Genomic DNA, 23,374 nt, shown 5'->3' with positions numbered 1-23,374 from the left:
TCTCCTTGCGTATTTTGTCAGAGATATGTCTCTGTATATCGTTTTTTTCTTTCTCCTTTTTTCCTTATTTTTCCCAATTTACAAGATCCCTGATCAGATAACCTTGCTGGATTAAATATTCTCACAATTCCATATGCCCTCATCCTCATGATTTGGTGACCAACTTTGGTTCCCATCACTGAGACCCAGTCATTTATCAGTCAGATTTGTGTCCTGTATATTCTTGTTTATGTCTTCACCTTTTTCTTATTATTCCCAGTTGCAGTGAAAAATCACCCTTGATCAGGAGTCAAAACTCTCTCACACCCTAACAAGTTCCATGAAATGTGGGAAGCTAGGACCCAATTTGGATTATGAATTTTGCTAGGTAACTTAAAAAGTTAAATACAAAACATACAGCAAGATACTACTTTGTGGTTATAGCTTGAATCTGATTTCATTTTAGTGTTTCAGAACTGACATATAGCTTTGTTCCTCTGAGACAATACTACTTTGCATTTATAGAATGTCTTTTGTCCAAAGATCTCAAAGGACTTTACTAGCAACAATAAAGCTTGAACTACTCAGTAACATCCTCTTTTCATTTTGGATATTGTTTTTTCACTCCTGTATCTCACTCAGGCTATTAGATTTACGTATGTGATCTTGTTTTCCTTTATAAGCTGCATGGACCTTATCTACCTGACTTAAGAGTTTATTTCTCTTTCCAGTATTAAGTTTTCAGTATTAACTTTAATTACATTCACACAGATGCACATATACAATTGAAAACACTACCTCACTCTATCAGACTCTTTCCATCTTAAATCAATAATCTTGACTAGATAGTAATAATAAAGAAATGGAAATCCTAAAATCCTAAAAAAAACCATAGGAAATATAAGAGCAAAGAGTGTCAGTGCTTATTTTGTTAAGACCAAGGAACAGCAAAGGTAACGAGACTGCTGACTACAGTCTAGCCAGTGGTAATAATACCCATTTCATCAGGTACATTTAAAAAACTGTTTCACATTCCTCTAAAGCAGCTTTGCACATGTCACAGCACAAATTAGTGAAGTCTAAATCTCAGCTCAAGGCTCCATGTGTCATTTAATAGCACACTTGCTAACAGTAGCCAAAAAGCAGGCTTCCATCAGGGACCCTGAAACTCTACATTTACATAAGAATGGGAAGTTAATTGTGCTACAGATATTCTGGCTTCCCCAAGGAATTCATTAACCGTGCTGAAATTGCTGAGAATATAACTTAGCTGTCACTTCTAGGAAATCAGGGAAATCCAACTTCAGAAAAAACACCAATGGAAGTAAAATAATTATTTAATATTAATTTGATTAAAACTTTGCTGCACTGTGTAGGGAATTCCTACTACACTCTCATTTCCAGAGTAATTTTCTAAATATGAGTGATTACTTATAGTAACTATTTCTTACCTTTTCATCGCAGTAGCCTGAGCTGTTTTTGTTATTTGACAAAAGGATTTACACTTACATTTACCTCTAGGGGATTAAAAGAAGAGAAAGGTAGGGTGACATTTTGCTTTCATATACACATTGCTGTAAGCATACACTCAAGAGGTTTTACTCAAAATAGAAAAAAAAAAGAAACTTAAGGCATTATTTTAGTTTATAATAACTATAACACTAAAAATTCCTTTACAAATAACTTGCAATCTCCAGCAATAGGTTTTAGCAGTTCTTACACCAAAACCAGTCTGATTGTGAAGACACTGATCTCACAAACCACTCTACAAGACAAATAGCTATTACCTAGCTAAAATAGCTAGCAAAGACTCCAGTAGAATAACTTTTCTTTCCTCTACCTTTTTTGTTTGTGAATTTGAATTAGGAAACCAAAATATTTACTGAATTGCGAGGAGATGTCTGCTTATCAGTTACAGGCATATTAGTTAATTCAAGAAACACTGCATTTTCAGAGGTTTTTAAGGTTTTGATTTTTTTTTTTTCTGGATAATGGAGAAAGTTTGAAATCATGTTTTTAATGATCTGCTCTGACAGAGAGACAAATTAAGAATGCTAACACATCACATCATGTGAATTGCGGGATTGCAAGGATGGAAGTCACACCATTTCACATTGTCCTCATTTGCCAGTCTACAGACAACTCTGGATCTAGCTAGCCCAATGCTAGCCCATTCAAAAAGAGCATATGCTTATCACATCCTAGACCAGTTCATGCCAAATGTTAACAACTAATGCATTTTTTTCCCATTGTGTATATATATACACACTATATCAAAACCATGTATATTTACATAGTTTAAAGAGTCTTTACATAAGTTAGCTTTATTTTGTGTATGTTCACTCACTGATGACAGTTTCTAATCAGCTAAAGTGTTTTTCCTGTGCAATACTATGACGACAATAGCAGAAATTTGTTACTGTTATTCCATGAAATAGGATTTTACCTTTTTTAACACCAGATATCAGCTTAAATCTTTATACTTCTTTTACTTATTTTTTGCAGAGACTTTAACTCTTCATTTAGTTTCCATCATCAAACTTATGGTATTGTAACTGACATTATAATGGAGGTTGAAGCAGTTATGATATTAAATTGAGTAAATGTTAACAAACCTATAATTTTGCACTAAAAAAAGAAGACTTTTTTGTTGTTAACAAAACCAACTGGTTTTATTGCCATTTTAAGTGTGGGAATGCATGAACAAAGGTCTACTGTGTGTGTATATAGCAAGTGAGAAGGAAAAGAATATATTTATTAATTTATTGCCTAAATTTTCTTACTGTACTGTAAACAGGTGTCTTATAACTCACTGAAGTTTCATACCACAGTAGGCAAACAAATAGAATATTTTGATGTAACAATAACATTTACTGTAATTTTACATTTCTGAACTGGGGCTTTTCATGAAAAGTCCAATGATAGTGATAAATCAAGTGCACTATGTACATTTATTATTTCAAATACATTCACAGTTTACATCTGAAACCTAAATAGGGGCAGCTGCAGTAGAAAAATAGTGACATCCTTAAATCGGGGAGTAAGGGATATGGATTGAAGGATAATAAAAAGACAATATTCAATACAGTTCTGAAAAGGTCAGAGAAATAAACAGCACAATAACAATAAATATTCCTGGCAAAATTAGATTTTCTGCGAAGCCAGTTGACTAGCATGGACAATTTCAAGGGGCTGAACAGAGGAAAGTCATGAGTCCTTTTCATCAAGGTTTAAAACCTAAAAAATAATGTGGACAACCACAGTGTTTGGCATGAGTAAACAACTCTGACAAAACAGGCATCTCATAATCCTGCTAAAAGGAAGATAATAAATGAGTTACAGTATTGTTAAGCTGGCAACTTTATAGGAGTGATACAAGAAGGACTGCAGGTTAGGAAGTGGCACTGCATGTGAAGGATTATATAAAGCGGAACAATAAAAAAATATTCCAGGAAAAGAGAAGCTCTTCAGAATCTTTGTGAGTGGCTTTCATAAATAAAGAAGTGTATGAAGATTGGGACATCAACACCCTAAAAAGGGTGATAATTATGCTCAAGAAATATTAAGTGAGATTATTGAGAAACACTAGAGAGGCTGCTAAATCTGGATGGGCAGAAACAGTTAAGAATTCTAACTAGCCACATGTAGGCTGGATTAATAACTTGCCAGCATGAGGCATGAAGATAAGAGTTTTGGAGGAGACAAATGGCTGTTTTCTAGGACTAGTCATGGAACCCACAAGTAAATATGCCATTCTGACTTGGACTTGAGATATCACATCCAGGATTCAGTCCAAAAGGAATTAGTAGAAAACTAGTGTAACAGCAAACACAACAAAGTTAATCTTAAAATTGTAGTAGGAAAAAAATAGGCAAAATAAATTAAGGAAATTTAGACTTAATTCCAGAAAAAAAGAAAACTATATGAAAATCAGTTTAAAAACCCCAACCAAGCAACCAAACAAAAAAGCATAAGGAAATCAAAGGATCAGTCTAAATAGCAAGGATCCAGCAGGTTGTTTTTTATGGACCCAAATAAAAATATGTACTACAACTCAAGAAGAAAGTAGAATTTCCCACTTCTTCCCCATCCAGATCAATACCCTACCACCCAAATAAAACTCTTACAGTGGCAGAAGTTATGCCCAGCACATTTCTTTGGCTGCTGGTTGAGAATTAACTTAATAAAAAGAAAATAGAAAACAGTTGAGATTTTTTTAACCCAGAACTATGAGCCCTAATTGAAGTGAGACTATATATAAAGCAAAATGCTGCTATTATTGATTTATATAGAAGAAGGAAGTACTGAAAGAGTCTTAATGTTTGAAAAAATAATAATAAACTTTTTGTTCATTCAGGCTAAATTAAGGCAGAAAACATAATTTGAGAACAAGCTAGGATCAAAATAAAGGAGAACACATCTAGTCCTTGAAGCAGATGGGGAAGTTACTAAAAACTTACTGCTGCTATTTAAGATGTAGAGAGCAATGACACTGCCTATTCCATTCTTCTTTATATTTAGTATATCTGTCTTTAGATATGGACATAGTTGATCCCTCCTTCATTAGAAGAAAGTAACTTTGCTGTCTACCAACATCTGACAGTTACATGCAAAATCCCCAGACACTAATGCAGACACTTTTAAATAGAAACTGTAAGATATTGAAACTCTTTTCGATATTGTGACATAACATTATGATATATTCTGAGTGTAAAATCATGAGGTTTAATCAGCTTTGTTTTATGCATCATGTACTTATTTATTAAAAGAGTGCAAAAGGAAGTAATCAGAATTTCTTACAAATGAGGCAAAAAAATAACAATTTATTTCATATTAAAATGTTTTATAGATGTCTTATTTTTTCAAAATAACCTTTCAATCAGATTTTAAAAAATGTGACTGTCAAGTCTCAAAACCGAACTTTTCTTTAGCCGCACAATGACAGGGCAAAAAAAATTGTTGTTTTACAAATAGGCATACTGAATTGGTGACAAATGACTCTCATTTAACTTGAAACAATAATTCTAAGCAATTTTTAAAGACCCTATACTTATTTTTCATTTGCCTCATGAAATAGTTCTTTGTGTAAGAACTTTGTTATACACCTCTGAAAATTTTACATAGAGATCCCAACAGAATTCTATCAGTCTATGAATTACTTTGTAATTACTTATTTATTTACCTTTGTATAATGTTACATTGGAAATTCTACATGTGTGTACACAACTACATAAACAGCTTTATCTGAAAAGTAACAATAAAATTATACACACAGGGCATTTCTCCTGTGCGCAGGGTGACTTCCATTGAGCTACTGATGAAACAGGTAAATGTAAGTCACTAGTTTATATTCTAAATCATCCCTCTGGTGCCACCAGGGATACTGATGAAAAATGGCAAAGATGATAAAGAATTTTTAAACAATAGTAATTGTAAGTGAATTTATTTCTATGACTGTACAATTTTGGGATTCATGTCTTTTATTGTAGCATACATCTTTTTATTCTTGTGGTTAGATTCATTCATTGATTTTTTTTTTACTCTTGTGCAGCAGCTTTACCTCTGAAGAGCTCTAATTTTTTCAGTTGTATTCCTCATACATTTCTAATGTCAAACCCATTTTATCTCTATGCCAGCACTTTGCAGGACTGACCATGTTCATGTAATCCCTTCTCCTTTACATCAGACAGTGTAAGTAGGTTCTAACAACTACTGTTTGGATTAAATACTAAAATAAAAATAAATTATACTCTATTTTGTATTTGTACATTTTAGCCCATCAATTTCCAAACACCTTAAAATAGAGCTGTTGTAAATCTGTCCCACAAATTTATTTTGCACCAAAAAAGTCATCAGTAGCTCTTAATCTCTAAATCTATGTTTGATTTGTACACAAAAATAAGGTAGGATGGAATAATTATATAACTAAAGGGAACTCAAATCTTCTGGCTAAGAAATACTAAATAAGTGGCCTAAATATAAATCTCCTCCTTGTTTAATGTTCTTGAAAATGAAATCTTTCTGTCATGTACTTTCCTGACTAGAAACTTTCCTATTTTGAAACTTTCTCTTTCTGAACAGTCTCCAAAATCTCTACTGATTAATAGACGAAAATCAGGGAGCAAGTTCAAGACTCCTTACTTTCTGTGCTGCCTAATTGTTAACTTATGTCCTAGTTGTGGTTTGTATTGCTACAATTATCTTTTTGCCCAACAATCCTTCTGGAACAGTCTTTAAGGTTAATGGATATTTATTGAGTGTGAATGAAATACGATCTTTTCAAACTAGGGTATCCTTAATGAAGAATCTAAATGAATGTATTAGAAAAGTGTGAAAAAAACAGTGGATAGAAAATAAAGTTAATTGGCAAGTAGAACAGAAATATTATCTTCCAATCAACACTCTAATTTATAATCAAAAAGTAATTAATAAATAATACTGTGAGCACTTGTATAAACAATGCTGATTACTCATTCAGTTAAAATGAATACAAATTTATTTTCCAAAACTATGTAAACCATCAGACTACATAGTTGTACTGGAAAAGATTGAAGGATAGATTTCATTAGAAAATTTCAGTCTTTATTCAATTAAATATCATTTAATAAGATGCCAAATCAGCTAACAGAAAAATTAAGTGTCACTTCATGCTTAAGATACTTTTTACCCAAATGTCCAAATAATGATGACGTATCTATAAAAATGTTATGTTGAAATAGAGAACTTAGTATGTAAATTGCAAAACTATTTTATTATCAGAATATTTTTTGTTTCAAGGCATCAGAATGATTACTCCAGAGATTAAATTTAGGTCCTGTTTTGGAATAAAAACGTTCATATTAGTGATAAACCAGCCATGAATGTTGTGGGGTAAGTCCACATATTAGAGAAGAAGAAAAAGAGAAGAATGAAAGAGATTTCTTTTTTTTTTTTAGCCTGAATTTGAAATTACAACTTGTGACATAAGAGATAATAAATTTGAAATACCAAACTACACAGAGGAGACAAAAAGGTGCGTCAAAGCATACTTTTTTTTGCCACAAAATAACTGCAGTGTTTTACTTATATTGCAGGGAAAATAATAATTCTTCTTTTAGGTTTTTCCTAAGAAGCAGTGAAAACTAAAACAATGGGACAGACAAAAAATTAATTATAAGCCTAAAGTTCGATATTTACATTTTATAAGCAAATACTGAAGATGGTTTCCGCAATACTGCCTGAAACTGGAGGCATTTTCCATAGTTACCTTTTGGTATTGTAGGTCTTAGTCTCTGTCTGCATTGCTAAAGAAAAGAACAAATAACTTTAACAGTGGACCTAAATGATTGTTAGCTTGTGCCTCTGGTCTATTCTGAGTCTTTTTGAATTGTTACAGCTGTCTCAAAAGTAAATTTCAGACACAAATCTTAAGATAGTTTATTGCATTTGCAGTTCTAGAAAGTGGTACAGCTAATACTGCACTTCCTATTTTAGCCTCCTGTAAACTATAGAATCCATATCTGCACTCTCAAACATTTTACCTGCCTTGAGACCACTCTCCAAGTCGCTCATCATGTATACTCAATTTCATGCTGTGAAATACCATTCATATCAATACAGCCCTCAGTGTATTTCAGAAAGTTTGGACAGAAAAAACCCACAAAATATGATAATTGTGTATTAAGTCACCTAAATGATCACAGATGTGGTCCTAAACACAGTGCTATATATTATGAATGCAACTAGTCTGGTTTGGAGGCTATTCATCCCAACTTGTCTGAAAACAAACCTGATTGCTGTTTGACTTCAGAGCATTGGATATGTTCCAGAACTTCTATTTTATAGAACAATAGACACAAATTGAAAATCCAATTGGTAAGATAGCTGTAGTGCACAGAGGAACTGAAAGCTTAGTAGTATGGGTTAATTAGTTCAGCTATTTGTGTCTTTCTCTGTTCTGACTCTTAGATAATACAATTTCTTCCTTTAATATCGACCTTGTACAATAAATATCAACCTGTGAAAGCAGTTAGTTATATTTTGCTGTTCCAATAAATGCTAATGATACTTATCTTCCCTATAAACCTAACAAATTTCAGACAAAAAAAAACATACAAACAGGACTTTGTTTCAGTTTTTGACACACTTCCATTGTTTGAGACACCTTTTGGTATCCCATTTAACATCCAGATGCTGCTCCAAAATATGCTGATAAACTTATCAACTACAAGCATTGTGGCAGTTTTTCTAGTCTCAGTAGAACATCTTGAATGACTTAAGAAATCTCACTGAAAAAACTCACTGTATGTGGTCCTGGATAACTTGCTGTAGCTGACCCCTCTTGGGCAGTGTTGTTGGACCAGGTGATCTCCCGGATCTCTTCCAGCCTCCATGATTCTGTGATTCTGTGTGCAATTTAAAAAAAAAGAAAGTGAATCATCAAGCCAGACGTTAGGCTATCATCTCAGGGAAGGAAATAAGAAGCAATAGGAACACGATTTTCTTTAGAAGGAGTAAAAAAAGGGTCCAATTCACAGCACTGCTTATGCATTGTATTCAATAACTGTAAACAGAAACCAGAACTTGGCATTGTTTTCCTCTCTTATTCTTTGCCTGCATTCTAGTGTCATTTCATGTTCTGCTCTCCAATCTCAGTGAGTCTGAAATAAGTGATGAAATTTCTAATGTCTTAAAGATTAGTGAGCATTTTAATGTCAATATTACAGATTATGTGTACATATTCTCTTTAAGAGAATAGACTGATGAAAATATGCACTTTGAGAGAAGTATGATTTCTCTCTGTTTTTACTTATACTTTTATTCTCAGTTACAGAGTTATGAAGTCTCTTACTGTAATTTATCTTTTTTTTTTTTTATAATTTGAGCAAATCTCATGGAAAAGTTTGATAATTACAAATAATATAAAATGAAATAATTAAGGAAAATAAAATTAAAATAAGTCGGCTGCTGTATTGCAAAATCATACTCTTACTGTCTAAATTTTGTCTGTTTAAGTGATATGATATTCCTGTAGAAATATAGAAAAAAATAGTAGATATAAAATAGCAAAAAAGCCATAGAACACAGCTCACAACAATGCAATGAAAATTGTTTGGGTGAATATACACTTTAATATGAAAATAAACTTAGAAAAATTCTCTTGCTGCACTGGTTGATGGATTGTAAGAATACCTAGAACATACACGGGGAGTAAGATTCGTGCTGTGCCACCCCATACAAAATTAATATCACTGTTATATTACTGTGCCACTTACATTTTTCAAATACCTGCTGGGAATTAGAAAGGATAAGCTTCTCATCCATAAGAATATTTTCATATTGGGTAACACTTGCTTTGGTCAGATGTTAATTTCAATAAGTATATTTACATATCATATATAGATAAATATTTATACAGATGAATATATGTATAGAATATTTATAGAAAATATAGAATATTTCTAGAATATTTGTACAGATGAATATTTATATGTAGTGTATAGTATACAGTATACAGGTGAAGAACTCTATAGACAGATAAGCCATCATATTTGAAAAATCAAAGCAGTCAGGTGAAGTTCCCGGTGACTGGAAAAAGGTAAATATAACCCCCATTTTCAAGAAGGGGAAAATGGATGACCAAGGGAATTACAGATCAGTCAGTCTCACCTCTGTGCCTGGCAAAATCTTGGAGCAGATTCTCTGGATGGCATGCTAAGGCAAATGAAAAACAACAAGGTGCTTGGTGACAGCCAGCATGGCTTCACTAAGGGGAAATCCTGCCTGACCAATTTGGTGGCCTTCTCTGATGGGGCTACAGAACTGATGGACAGGGGTAGAGCAGCTGATGTCATCTACCTGGACTTGTGCAAAGTGTTTGACACTGTCCCACAAGATATCCTTGTCTCTAAATTGGAGAGACATCAATCTGATAGGTGGACCACTCTCGGTAGATAAAGAACTGGTTGGATAGCTGCCGGCAAAGAGGTGTGGTCAATGGCTCAATGTCCAGCTGGAGTAACGAGTGGTGTCCCTCAGGGATCGGTGCTGGGACTGGTCTTGTCCAGCATCTTTGTGGGTGACATGGAAAATGGGATTGAGTGTACCCTCAGCAAGTTTGCCAATGACACCAAGATGTGTGGTTCGGTTGGTATGCTGGAGGGAAGGAATGCCATCCAGTGGGACCTTGACACACTTGTGAGGTGGGCGGATGCCAACTTCATGAAGTTTAACCATGCCAAGTGCAAGGTCCTGCACCTGGGTCGGAGCAATCCCCGGCAGAGCTACAGGTTGGGCAAAGAAGAAATTCAGAGCAGCCCTGCGGAGAAGGACTTGGGGGTGCTGGTTGATGAGAAAATGAACATGAGCCAGCAGTGTGCGCTTTCAGCCCAGAAAGCCAGTCATATCCTGGGCTGCATGAAAAGGAGCGTGACCAGCAGGTCAAAGGAGGCAATCCTGCCCCTCTACTCTGCTCTTGTGAGACCTCACCTGGAGTATTGTGTGCAGTTCTGGTCCTCAACATCGAAAGGACATGGAACTGTTGGAACAAGTCCAGAGAAGGGCCACGAGGATGATCAGGGGACTGGAGCACCGCCCGTATGAAAAAGTTGGGGTTGTCAGCCTGGAGAAGAGAAGGCTGCATGGAGACCTCATAGCAGCCTGCCAGTATGTCGTGGTTTAAACCCACTCAGGTAATTCGTTCGCTCACTTCCCCCCCTTTCTTGCCCTCCCCCTGCTCCCGGAGGGACAGAGAGGAGAATCGAAAAGAATGCAACTCCCACCGGTTGAGATAAGAACAGTTTAGTAACTAAGGTATAACACAAATCACTACTGCTACCCCCAATGATAATAATGATGAAGGAAATAACAAGGGAAGAGAATACAACCCCTCAGCACCAGCTGACCGATAACTCGCCCCCCAAGCCCGACCAAGCTCCGACCGATACCTCCTCCAACCCTGCAGTCCCCCAGCCCTTCCGGCTAACTCCCAGTTACATCCTGGGCATGACGTGCTGTGGTATGGAATACCTCTTTGGTCAGTTTGGGTCAGGTGTCCTGTCTCTGCTTCCTCCTGGCTTCCCCTCCCCCCTGGCAGAGCATGAGGCTCACAAAGTCCTTGGCCAAACCAAAACATCACTATCAGCTCTGTTCCCGAGCTGAAAGTCAGAACACTGCACTGCACCAGCTACCAAGAATTGGAAAAATGACTGCTACTGCTGAACCCAGGACACAGTATCTGAAGGGGGCTCATAAGGATTCTGGGGAGGCACTCTCCTTTAGGGACTGTAGTGAGAAGACAAGGAATAACAGGTTAAAACTTAAACAAGGGAAGTTTATATAGCATATAAGGATGAAATTCTTTCCTGTGAGGGCTGTGAGGCACTGGAATGGTTTGCCCAGGGAAGTTGTGAATGCTCCATCCTTTCTGGTGTTCAAGACCAGGTTGGACGAGGCCTTGGGTGACATGGTTTAGTGTGAGGTGTCCCTGCCCATGGCAGGGAGGTTGGAAGTACATGATCTTAAAGTCCTTTCCAACTCTAATTATTAAATGATTCTATGATTCCCCCTTTTACAGTCAGTGGCTTTAGCAACAGCAAAGATTTTATTCTTTTTTTTATTAGGCTAATAAGATAAATCATTCTGCATTCATTTATTTCAGTAAGTTAAAACCACCATAAATACTAAAACCAGTTGAGTAAAAGGTGGAATCACCTCAAAAGAAACTTTTATATATTTAATATTCTGGGTTTTTTTTTACTCAGCAAACAATTTGGAGATATTGTTTCCTAGGTATTTTCTGAAGAAAGAGATTTAGTTATGATTAAACAAATTAAGAGGGTTCAAACTGATAAACCAAATGACAAGAAATAAACTGATAGAGAACTACAATTAACTAAGCTACAGCATCTACCCAGTTGCATATTTGTGACTTCTTGATATTTTCTTGCAAACAGATTTTGAGAATACCCCCTATGTAACGCACAATACTGAGAAGACTGAGCTTCACTTTTGTCTTCACATAATTAACCCTTTCCACCGTGATTTGAGCCTTTCCATTAATATTTTTTGTCCACATTAAACCATCTTATAGGCTTCACTGAAGAGTCCAGAAATTTAAACATGGAAGTACTGAATCACATTATATTGTTTTTATCCTTGCTTCCTTCCTTGGTTTTTGTTCGGGAGGCTCCCACCAGAAAATGTAGGACTCTATCTGATTATTTCAGCCTAAATACATTGCATATTTAATGCATTTGAGACTGTTAACCAAAATCCCAAAGCGCTGCAGTCCTGTCTCAACCAGCTAATTTCTCTTATGTTACTGATTCTATCGAATGAAGAACACACACAGAAAAAAAAAAAAAAATCCATTCCGAAATACTACCTTAGAATTAAATTATACTTCTTTCCCACCTTGTTATGTTCAAGATTTTGTTAGGGGCAAAAAAGACAATACAATTTATGGATCAAATAATTTATTGCTAATCCAATTAAAGCAAAAAACTACTGCTAACTCAGTTAAGATGAAAGCTGTCCATCAGAAAAAACATAATCCTCCATTAAAATAAATTAAAAAAAAGAAAGAAGGGGAATTAATAATGCAATTAAAATTGTGAAATACAGGCTGTTCTATCTCAATGCTGCTTCACTTTTCTTACTTTCTTTTTAGACATTTCAATCATTGAAGGATCCCTGAGCAGTCTTTCTTAGGCATATGAGACGAGAGAATCGTTCATGGTTGGATGTTAATATCTCAAGCTCCTGGCAAGACAATGTCAATGATGATGGTAACAGTGATTTCCTCAGCTGATTTGCTTCAGTTTTGAGTTCACATAGGATTATTCTTTTGTCAATGCTTGTCAGTTGGCCAGCTTCTCTTCTATTGCTTAGCAGTTCTGTATTATGATACAGTTTTTTGGCTTACTCATGCTTGCTTCCTGGACAGTCTCAGATTTACTGCCTGTGGTATGGATAAGCATTAGATCACAAACTTAAGAAAATAAAACTCTCAGCAATTTCAAAAAAGTTCTGTTTTAGTAGTAACAAGCAAGACCGTGGCTTAAAAATTTGGGTTTATTGTAGGACTTTTTACAACAAACTGCAAACAAGGTTATATTTATTGTATTATAAAACTATACAGTAATAGATGAAATGTCATTATTATATTAAATCAGGAAATAGAAAAGCACAGGTGTAAAATAACTTCATTAATAACTGCTCAAAACGTGAGACAAATTTATATCTATCAATCAAGCTGAAAAATGGTGAACCTGAATGCAGTTTGTATTTGCTAGTTTTGTTTGGTTTTTTTTTTGGAGAATGTTTCACCTATATATTGCTAGTAAATATACAGCCATTGATTTTTCTGTGGCATGTATAACTTATGCATGAATGATATGCCATTGGTATAACACTTATTTCATACTGTACGTCTCTTCTATGACTTACCTAAGCAGAGTATGTAAGACTACTTTGTTTTCTGGGTCTTAGATTGGTCAGACCACCATAGGTTGTGAAAATGAAACTTATTGATATTCAGTCATCAGATTATGAATTAATAAAAACCTATGATGTCTGGAATAAACTTTTTTTTTGGATTATTTGTTCTCTATTTAGGCTAGAATCCCAGCAAACCATTTTTAATTTGTCCAATTTGCTCCATTGGTCTTTATACCAAATCATGTTAACAGACATGGTCATAAGTAGCTCATCATTAATCTCATTTAAGTAATCCTTAGTTGAATTTCTTCTTTTCTTTCTCTTATTTTAATATTTCCCCATGCCCCAACCAGAACCTTTGCCTATATATATAAAGTCTTTCATATAGCTTGTTTCTAAAATGGTCCTCATGTTTAGGAACATAATTTATTGATTTTTTGTTAGTAGGTATTTCACTCAGTGACTCTCTGAACTAAAAATGGATTTTTTTTTGTACCTAAAAATACAGTCTGAGGATGATATAGTTTATTTAGAGCAATCTTTAAGGAAAATATAACTGCATTAATCTTGACCAGATGCAATAAAACAAACCACCAAGCAGTAGTAAATCACGCAGGACTTTATAATAGGTTTGATTGAAATATTACATAGCATGTGTAATTGTAATGTTTTAAATTAAATAAAGCTTTTATTATGCTTGTCAAAAGGTTTTGATGCCATCATGTTAAAAGTTCATAAATTATTAATATTCTAAAATAGTAGGCCCAAACCCTAAGTATTTCACAAGCATGAACATAAAACCACCTTAACGCCTGCATTCTGTGAACTTATGGCTCTAGTTGAAACTGTCATGTCACAAACTGTTTTTCGTATTTTCCTTCAAATACTTATGTGTCACTAATAATTTGTGAACCCCTCTACTCTGATCTTGTAAGACCTCACCTGGAGTATTGTGTGCAATTCTGGCGTCCTCAACATAAAAAGGACATGGAACTGTTGGAACAGTTTTATGGACAACATTTTATAACTTGATCCAAACAAAAGAAAACAGCCCCTTGCACTGGCTTGTTCACAGAATCATAGAATCACAGAATCGTTAGGGTTGGAAAGGACCTTAAGATCATCTAGTTCCAACCCCCCTGCCATGGGCAGGGGCACCTCATGCTAAATCGTATTACCCAAGGCCTCGTCCAACCCACACTTGAACACTGCCAGGGGTGGAGCATTCACAACCTCGCTGGGCAGCCCATTCCAGTGAATCACCACCCTCACAGGAAAGAATTTCCTCCTTATATCCAGTCTAAACTTCCCCTGTTTAAGTTTTAACCAGTTACCCCTTGTCCTATCACTACAGTCTCTAATGAAGAGTCCCTCCCCAGCATCCCTATAGGCCCCCTTCAGATACTGGCAGGCTGCTATGAGGTCTCCATGCAGCCTTCTCTTCTCCAGGCTGAACAGCCCCAACTTTCTCAGCCTGTCTTCACACAGGAGGTGCTCCAGTCCCCTGATCATCCTCGTGTCCCTTCTCTGGACTTGTTCCAACAAAAAAAAAAAAAAACACATTTAAAAAAAAACCACAAAAGTATGATGTGCTAGTGGAGTACTGCTGTGAATTTTGAAGACTGAAGTTTTTGTATGTATTAAGAAGCAAGCTATGTACTGTGGTATGGAGAAAGTAAAACAACATTCTACAAACATGAAACAGTCTGGTCATTTCATGGAAGTGTGGGGAGTGAAGGCAATAAGATTTGCATGAAAAAGTTTGGGAATGAGCTCTGAGGCCTTGGTGCTTGACATGATCTGAAGCGATGAGCTGGAACTTTGAACGACAGGAAAGGTGTATAAATCAAACCTTAGGAGGATGGGCCAGGATGTAGTTGTGGCGGGAATCTCAGTTGGAGGCTGGAGGATGTGGGGGTTGTGAGAGGGTCTGCAACATTGTGATTGGACTATTTGCCTGGAGAGTTTCACAGTGGCCAATGAGATTGAACGTTGTATGTATGGGCAGGTTGGGAAAGTACTGAACAAGGGGGTAATAAGGGCTTGGTGTTAATAAACGAGGATTTGAGTCTCTGCATCATCTTGAGTCCGTGTCATAAAATGCCACATGGAAGGATGGTATAGGAAATAATTTCTTAAATATTAAAACAATTAAGCATTCTTTATGGGGTCACAGTGGAGTTTCAATTTCATGTGATACTGAAGAGCTTGGCACTCCTGAGGGAGGAAAAGCCTTGGTCAATCATATTTGTTAAAAATAACAGTTTTCACTTAACTGAATGACATTTAACATGACATTTAGCTCTTGCATCTTCAAATATTATCCTGTTGTTATCCACATTAATTGCCACATTCTTCCATGAGTACCAAAATCTTAGTCTGAGTAAAGGTGCCCATCTGGGTTTCCCTTTGACTATTTTTCTTTTTCTTTTTTTCCCCATAAAATTCTGCTCTGTGTCTTACTGGCTCTCTTGAAGGTCTATTATCATTTTTTGTTGCCAATTTTTACAGTCTAATACAGTTTTTTTTCATTTGAAACATAACAGGACTGATCACTTCCTAGTTAATTTGACATGCAAAATGCCATGATATGCTAGCTTCTTTTCACAGAATAAATTATAATATCCTGAGATTTCCAAGGCCTTTTCAATATGCTATCTCATATGCACATGTCAGGCTTCAGCAGCTGTTTTTACCTATAAAAAAAGATGAAGATGATAACAGAAGTAAATAAACTTCATCCCAGTTCAAAGTGTCATTGACAGATAGTAATTTATTTTGACGGCTGCCATGCTTTTTTCAGAGTAGGCAACACTATGCGTATTCACATGAAAATGCTTTTTAGAATTAAAAAGACCCTGTTGAAGACAGAAATGTTTTAGAAATATTTTTGTTTATCATAATCATTTATTGATTTGTACTTTGACAATGAAAATGACTGAAAATTAGTTATTGTGCTTTTCAGTACTCAGTTTGAGTCTTACTACCCACCAGCTTTCTGAATGACAAGCAAGAGACTGGTTGCTGGGGCAACTCTGTCTGCAGTGACCTTTGAATTGTTTTCAATATGACCATAAAAATACCTTCAGAAGTACTTAATAGTGTGTGGATCTTGGCTGGACGCCAGGTGCCCACCAAAGCCGCTCTAACACTCCCCTTCCTCAACTGGACAGGAGAGGGAGAATTTAATGAAAGGCTCATGGGTTGAGATAAGGGCAAGGTGAGATTGCTCACCAATTAACATCACTGGAAAAACAGATTGAACCTGGGGAAATAAGTTTAATTTATTACTAATCAAGTCAGAGTAGCATAATGAGAGATGAAACCAAATATCAGAAACACCTTTCCCCACCCTTCCCTTCTTCCTAGGCTCAACTTTATTCCTGAATTCTCTATCTCCTTCCCCCAGTTGTGCAGGGGAACAGTGAATGAGAGTTTTGGTCAGTTTATCACACACTGTCTCTACCACTCCTACCTCCTCAGGAGGAGGACTCCTCACACTCTTCCCCTACTCCAGCATGGGTCTCTTCCACAGGAGACAGTTCTCCATGAGCTTCACCAACCTGAGTCCTTCCCAAGGGGCTGCATTTCTTCATGAACTGCTCCAGTGTAGGACTCTTCCATGCATTCAGTTCTTCAGGAACAGACTACTCCAGTGTGGGACCCTGTGGGGTCACAAGTCCTGCAGCAAACTGCTCCAGTGTGGGCACTTCCCTTCATGGAGCGACAGGTCCTGCCAGGAACCTGTTCCAGCATGGTCACCACAGGGTCACAGACTGCTTCATGGAATATACACTTGCTCCATTGTGGGGTCCTCCATGGGCTGCAGGTGGATATCTGCTTCATCGTGGACCTCCATGAGCTACAGGGGCACAGCCTGTCTCATGGTAGTCTGCACCACAGACTCCAGGGAAATCTGCTCCAGCACATGGAGCAAGCAGCTCATCCCCCCCTTCTTCAGTGACCTTGGTTCCTGCAGGGCTGTTTCTCCCACATTCTCATAGAGGTGCTACCACCATTGCTGATATGCTCAACCTTGGCCAGCAGTGAGTCAGTCTTTGAGTCATCTGGCATTCGCTCTGTTGGACATGGGAAAAGCTTCTAGCAGCTTCTCACAGAACACACACCTGTAGCCCCCTGCTATCAAAACATTGCCATGCAAACCTGATACAGTACTACACCCTGTTTTTATGTCTACTTTTCAAATGAATAAAGGCTTGAGGTAATACAGAAAGCATGAGAATATGCAAAGAACATTCTATGCTATGCTGACATAGCAAAAAATATTTATCTTGTGCATCCATACTGCCACCAACTAATCCACTGACATTTATTCTAGTATAAATGACACACACCTGTACAATTCTTGTGGAAAAAAAAAAAAAGTTGGGAATTATTTTTACAGCTTCGCATTTTCTTCCAAATTGTTAATAACTTCCACAGATTTAGTTGAGGTGATCTAAATCTGACATTTTGGTGGGAGAGACATAACAAGGGAAATCTAGCCTCTTGAGAACTTGTATTCAAAGTGTTCTTAAAAAACACATGCAGAAACTAGTGCAGATTAAATGCCCTCGTGCCATGCACAGCCTGCATCCTATAGTGACAGGGGATCCCAGGCAAAATCTTGAATAAGGATCTTTAGTGAGATAGGAGAGGAAAACCTCTCCCTGTTCCTAAAAGGAGCTAAATTAGATGAACTGTCATAGTAAGTTTGTGCTGCTTTAATAGTACAGTAGTGATCATCATCTCCCCAAGGAAGGGACATCATCCTCCCCAAGGAGGATACACAATTAGCACAATTATGGATTCTCAAAATACAGTTAAACGCTTTTTAATTATGCAAGTAGCTCCATTATATTGTTTGTTTGTTCAGTTTTCTCTAGCAAATAAAAGACTCCATATTACACGGTATGTAAGGCCAGGATTTTAGGACAACAGATTTCTTTTCCTTTTTCCTTTTTTTTTTTAATAATTTGAAAACATAACTGTTGTCATGATTGATTCAAAAGTGGCAAATAAAAGATGAAATCCAAACAAAAATGTCTTTGTCTTGGGGACAGAAATAGATCTCATAAATATTAGATGAAACTCTGTTGTACTTTTGACCTTACTAACATCTTTTTTCTTTTCAGTCTGCTGGGAGTCCATCTGTGTGATGTATGCGTTTGCTGGTAAGCTTTTGGATTTTTGCTAGAGATTTCCTTAGTTAGAAGGTCTAGCTTTCTCAATTCTCAGCAATCTTAAATCTCCTCAAACAGAGTCTCGTAGCCCTCCTGAGCCTTCCACTGCTCAGAATTTTTTCCCAGAGATTACAGTTTCTAGTTAAAGCCTTTGTATGCGATTAATAGACAATGACAGCAGACTTGTAAAAGCATTTCTTAATCTCTGGTGCTTTCATCTTGTATGATGCCAGAGTTACAAGTCCAAGATAAAAATTAAAACCATTAACAGAGCTGATTGCTCTTCAGAATCTTGATCTGTTTTTCCTCCATGTCATAGTGATCCATGCCTTGCTTAGAAAGCAATAACCCTAAACATTTTCACTAGGGAAATCAAAGGCTCCACTCCAACCCCTGACTTTTATACAGAATATCATTCAAAGTCATTGGCCCGGTCAAAAACCCATAGATTCAGGAGCATGAGTCATTTATCATTAATGACTCTTGATTGTTCCATCACCTTTTCTCAGGCTTTTTATTTGTGCCAAACTTATACTAGAAAATTATTGTACCAAAGCCCAAAGGTAATTTTAGCATGATGTAGAAATAGTATATGAAGGTCACAACAAAATGTACAATCTCTGAAACAAAATGGAATTCACAATCTGACGAATAATATTCCCAAACTCTTAATCTTTTAATCTTTTATAAGCAGTATTTTCCTTAAATTCCTTATTTCAAATCCTGGTTTTGCATACATTTTTTTCTAAGAAGAAAGTGCAATTCATAATAGTAAAATCTGAACTGAACTTCTGAACCTACAATGTAAGTCTTTTGAAGGTATAAAAATTAATCCCTAGTTGACATGTATAATATTAATATTATAGGTCAACAAAATAAGAAATTCAATTAAGAAAATTTAGTGTTAACATTATGAACTACTTTTATTAAAATATGATTTCAAAAAGAACAAGGTTTATTTCACTTAGTTTTAATTGGAAGCAGTTGAATAAATTTGCAAGATTGTTCCTCTTGAAGCTTTATCATGTAGTTGTATTTAAACTGGAGTCAAAATTGTCAAAATTTCTTGTAGGAAGGAAAAATTCGCTCTGTGATGGTTTTGACAGACATACATTTAATAAAAACAGAATGAAAACTAGCCCATCTTTATGTAGACTTTTTTCTTTCTTGTTATTTTAGTATCACAGAAATACACACTATTATGGTTTACATGAAGGACTGTACTTCTATTATTTGTGAATTAATGTCAAAGAGCCTGAAATGGAGTTTGCCAACTGAAGTATACATTCATATTCAATACATCCATAAGCATTGTATAATTTACTTAAAAGATTATCTGACATTGCAAGTTAAAAGAAAAAAATAATAGACTTACATTTTTTTCCTAGACACCTTTGGTAGGTTTCAACACCAACGTAAAATAGATGTAAAGATCTACATAAACAGGCTCTTGGTTGCCTCTTTTTCACCTCCACCTTCTATAAAAGTGTCACATGGTATATCTGACTACACACGTCACTGTACATTATATTAAATCATTTAGAGCCTGAAAATTATTGGTGGCAGAATAAATCTGAGTACATAGTCTTCTTTTTTAAAATAAAATAAAAAAAGCCCAACAACATCCATACTGCTTTCAAACTGTAGCCTTTTGCAAAAAAGTTTTGATAATTGGATGCAACACTGTATTTAGCTCATTCACTGCATGTTTTATCTCATTAGCACAGTTTCAACAGAACATTTTTAAGTGTGTGTATAAACAAAAATTTCTGTGTTTCTTTAGTGAAGGTTTTGTTAAATTGTAAGAGTCATCTAGAAGAAATAATATCTAAGATGAATTGCAATAGAGGAAAAATTGATACTTTTCTTAAATAGTAGTTATTTTTTGCTCTTTATCCCATATTTACGTGCAAGCCACTGGCACTAACAACTGATTGCTAAACATGCTTGGTCTTGCTTGACATTTTTACTAGCTGACAGTGTTGAAGATCGTTGCTTTTGAATAGGTAGTTCTTAAATAACCAATTACATTGTATCGCTTTGCAAAAAAAAAAAAAAAGTAGATTCAGGTTAATATTTATATTGCATCAATCATTTGAAAGAGCTTTTCAAGCTCATTACAAACACTGTTTCATTGCCAGGGTAGAAGAATTGTGTGGTGTGTAAAAGAATTGAAAGTTCCATAAGTAAATTCAACTCTTACCAATACAAATTTTTCTGAGGCACACTAACAAAATCTGTAAGTATGGCAATTGCTTGATTACATAACCAAGCCTGAAAGAATTAAAATTTATTTCATGCATGTTACCTGAATTATGTGAGGTTTTTGACACCTCTATGGGAAACATTTTGTAACTTACCATCGCAACAACCAAAAAGAATAATGAATTGCATGAAGATCCTACAAAGGACTGTAAATAAGAACAAATTTTCTACAAAGCAAAGGTCCTGATTCTCCTCTTCCCCCTGATAAACATAATGAATTATTCCATTCATTTTGGTGGGGTTAACTAGTGTGGGTAAGAAAAAACAAAGCATAAAATATAAAAATGTAATTAAGTAAGCAAAGGAAAATAAAAGGGAAAGTAAAAGGAAGAGAGAAAGGGAAAGGGAAGGAAAAACGTGATGTGGTTGACAGTTTAGATAGTTCAGGCTGATGTTGATTGAGAGTTCTATTCTAAGTCAAATGTGATAACTATGAGGTAAGGCATATTATTAGTCTTGATTCTTATCAATATCAGCTCCACTAAAAACTGTTGCTATATGCAGGAAAGACACAGTTTCCCAAAGCCATACCACCAGTTTCACAATAATGAGGCAGAATCTCGTTTTTGGTGCCTTATTAAATGTTCTGATAGCCACAGAGCTGGGAACTGAAATTAAAGTAACATTGAAATACTTGTGACTATTTTTTTAAGATCTGCATAAAGCCTAAATCACATTGAATTTTCATGGCAAGTTTTGTAACCTTGAATCTCAAAGTGGTTTTGCTTAATGCTTTATATAGAATATAATCCAGAGAAGTATGTATTAATTAAGAGAAAACACACTATGGGTCCAATTCATCTGATTGGAAATTTACTTTAAAATGAGCATTCAATTCTAACAGGATTCTAGAAGATAGCTTTGAATATATGGATATTTTGTGGGCATCTTCAATCCAGTGAAATCAAAATATTTCTTCTGATCTGTTATTTGACAACCTGTAAAGCTTGTCTTCACTCTTCAATTTAATTCCTGGTTTGTCTCTGTAGTTTACTTAGATTAGAAGCTAGTGGACAGGATTTTTTTGTCTTATAACATGTCCTTGAATGCTGCTTAATGGAAATAACCTTCATGTAATTTACTGTTTCAGATGTCACTGAAATATAATTTCTTCTATCTCAGAAAATGTATCATCAAAACCATTTTTTTTCAAAAGGACACTATTTTGTGTGTGACATTGTTTTGTAGCATGATACTGGATAAGATTATTTTTCTTTCCTAGCATTTTTTAGAAGACTGTATACTGCAGTTTTCAAGATTCCACTTCTTATTTCCTACAAGGACAAGTTTACAGAACAAATAAAAGTTGTTGGGTTATTTTTCAAAAGTCCTAGCTGCAGCATACATGTCCTCTGACCCATTCAAATTAGTTTCAATTTTATGATGTAGCCATGATTCTGTAACATTTTAACTTCATATCTTCATCTTCATAATTAATGAAATAATAAGAGAGGAAAGAGTTGGTAAGTTGACCCTCATCTAAAATATTGTTCTAAATAAAGCTGTTATGGTATTCTGAAATAAATGACCAAACTTAAATAATATTTGCATATATAGATGGCTTGTTTAAACTTTCCAAGGTGTGTGCTCACTCACCCACATATTCATATATCTGCACTTTTTTAGGTTAATATTCTACCTAATAAGTATTACACATAAACTTACTTTTTTTTCTTTTTAATACAATTTTATGTTCTTATTTTCTTTAAGGAATGGATATTCTGGGGTCTACTTTAGAACACAGTAAGCATTATGATTAAAAATTATATTTTTCTTATCTTCTTTACAGAATACTAAACTCAGAACATCTGCAGAGTTAAAGAGTAATGAATGCTGATCAGAAATATTGCAGAATTTGTTTGTTTCCTCTAAGCAGTCTTTCTTATCCCTGTCTGTTGCTTTCTACCTCTAATTATTCAAGCACAAAATCTATTTCCCTTTCTTTTAACTAGTCATATGTTATGTAAGATCAAGCAGGAGTGTAGCTGAGTGTAGTTTTAGAAACAGGCAAAGAGTACACAAGAGATAAAAATATCCAGTGTTAACACAAGAGGAAATGAAACAGCCAGATAAAAGAAAATAAAATCTATATGATGATTCATTCTTTCATTGCACTGACCTTCTCCCTCATTTTGGTTTTGGTTTGGTTATTTGGGGGGGTTTACCATGTTTTTATCATAGAAACATAACATCATAGAATAGTTAGGGTTGGAAAGGACCTTAAGATCACCTAGTTCCAGCCCCCCTGCCATGGGCAGGGACACCTCTCACTAAGCCATGTTAACCAAGGCTCTGTCCAACCTGGTCTTGAACACTGCCATGGGTGGAGTATTCACAACCTCCCTGGGCAACCCATTCCAGATCCTCACCACCCTTACAGTAAAGAACTTCTTCCTTATATCTAACCTAAACTTCCCCTGTTTAAGATTTAACCCATTATCCCTTGTCCTGCCACTACAGTACCTAAAGAAGAGTACCTCCCCAGAATCCTTATAAACCCTCTTCAGATACTGGAAGGCTGCTATGAG

This window comes from Pezoporus occidentalis, unplaced genomic scaffold (genome assembly GCF_034315485.1).
Source record: "Pezoporus occidentalis ecotype Australia unplaced genomic scaffold, CSIRO_AGI_Poc_V1 ctg5, whole genome shotgun sequence".
NCBI lineage: Eukaryota > Metazoa > Chordata > Aves > Psittaciformes > Psittacidae > Pezoporus > Pezoporus occidentalis.
The sequence above is the reverse complement of the archived record's forward strand: the minus strand, read 5'-3'. Positions refer to the sequence as shown.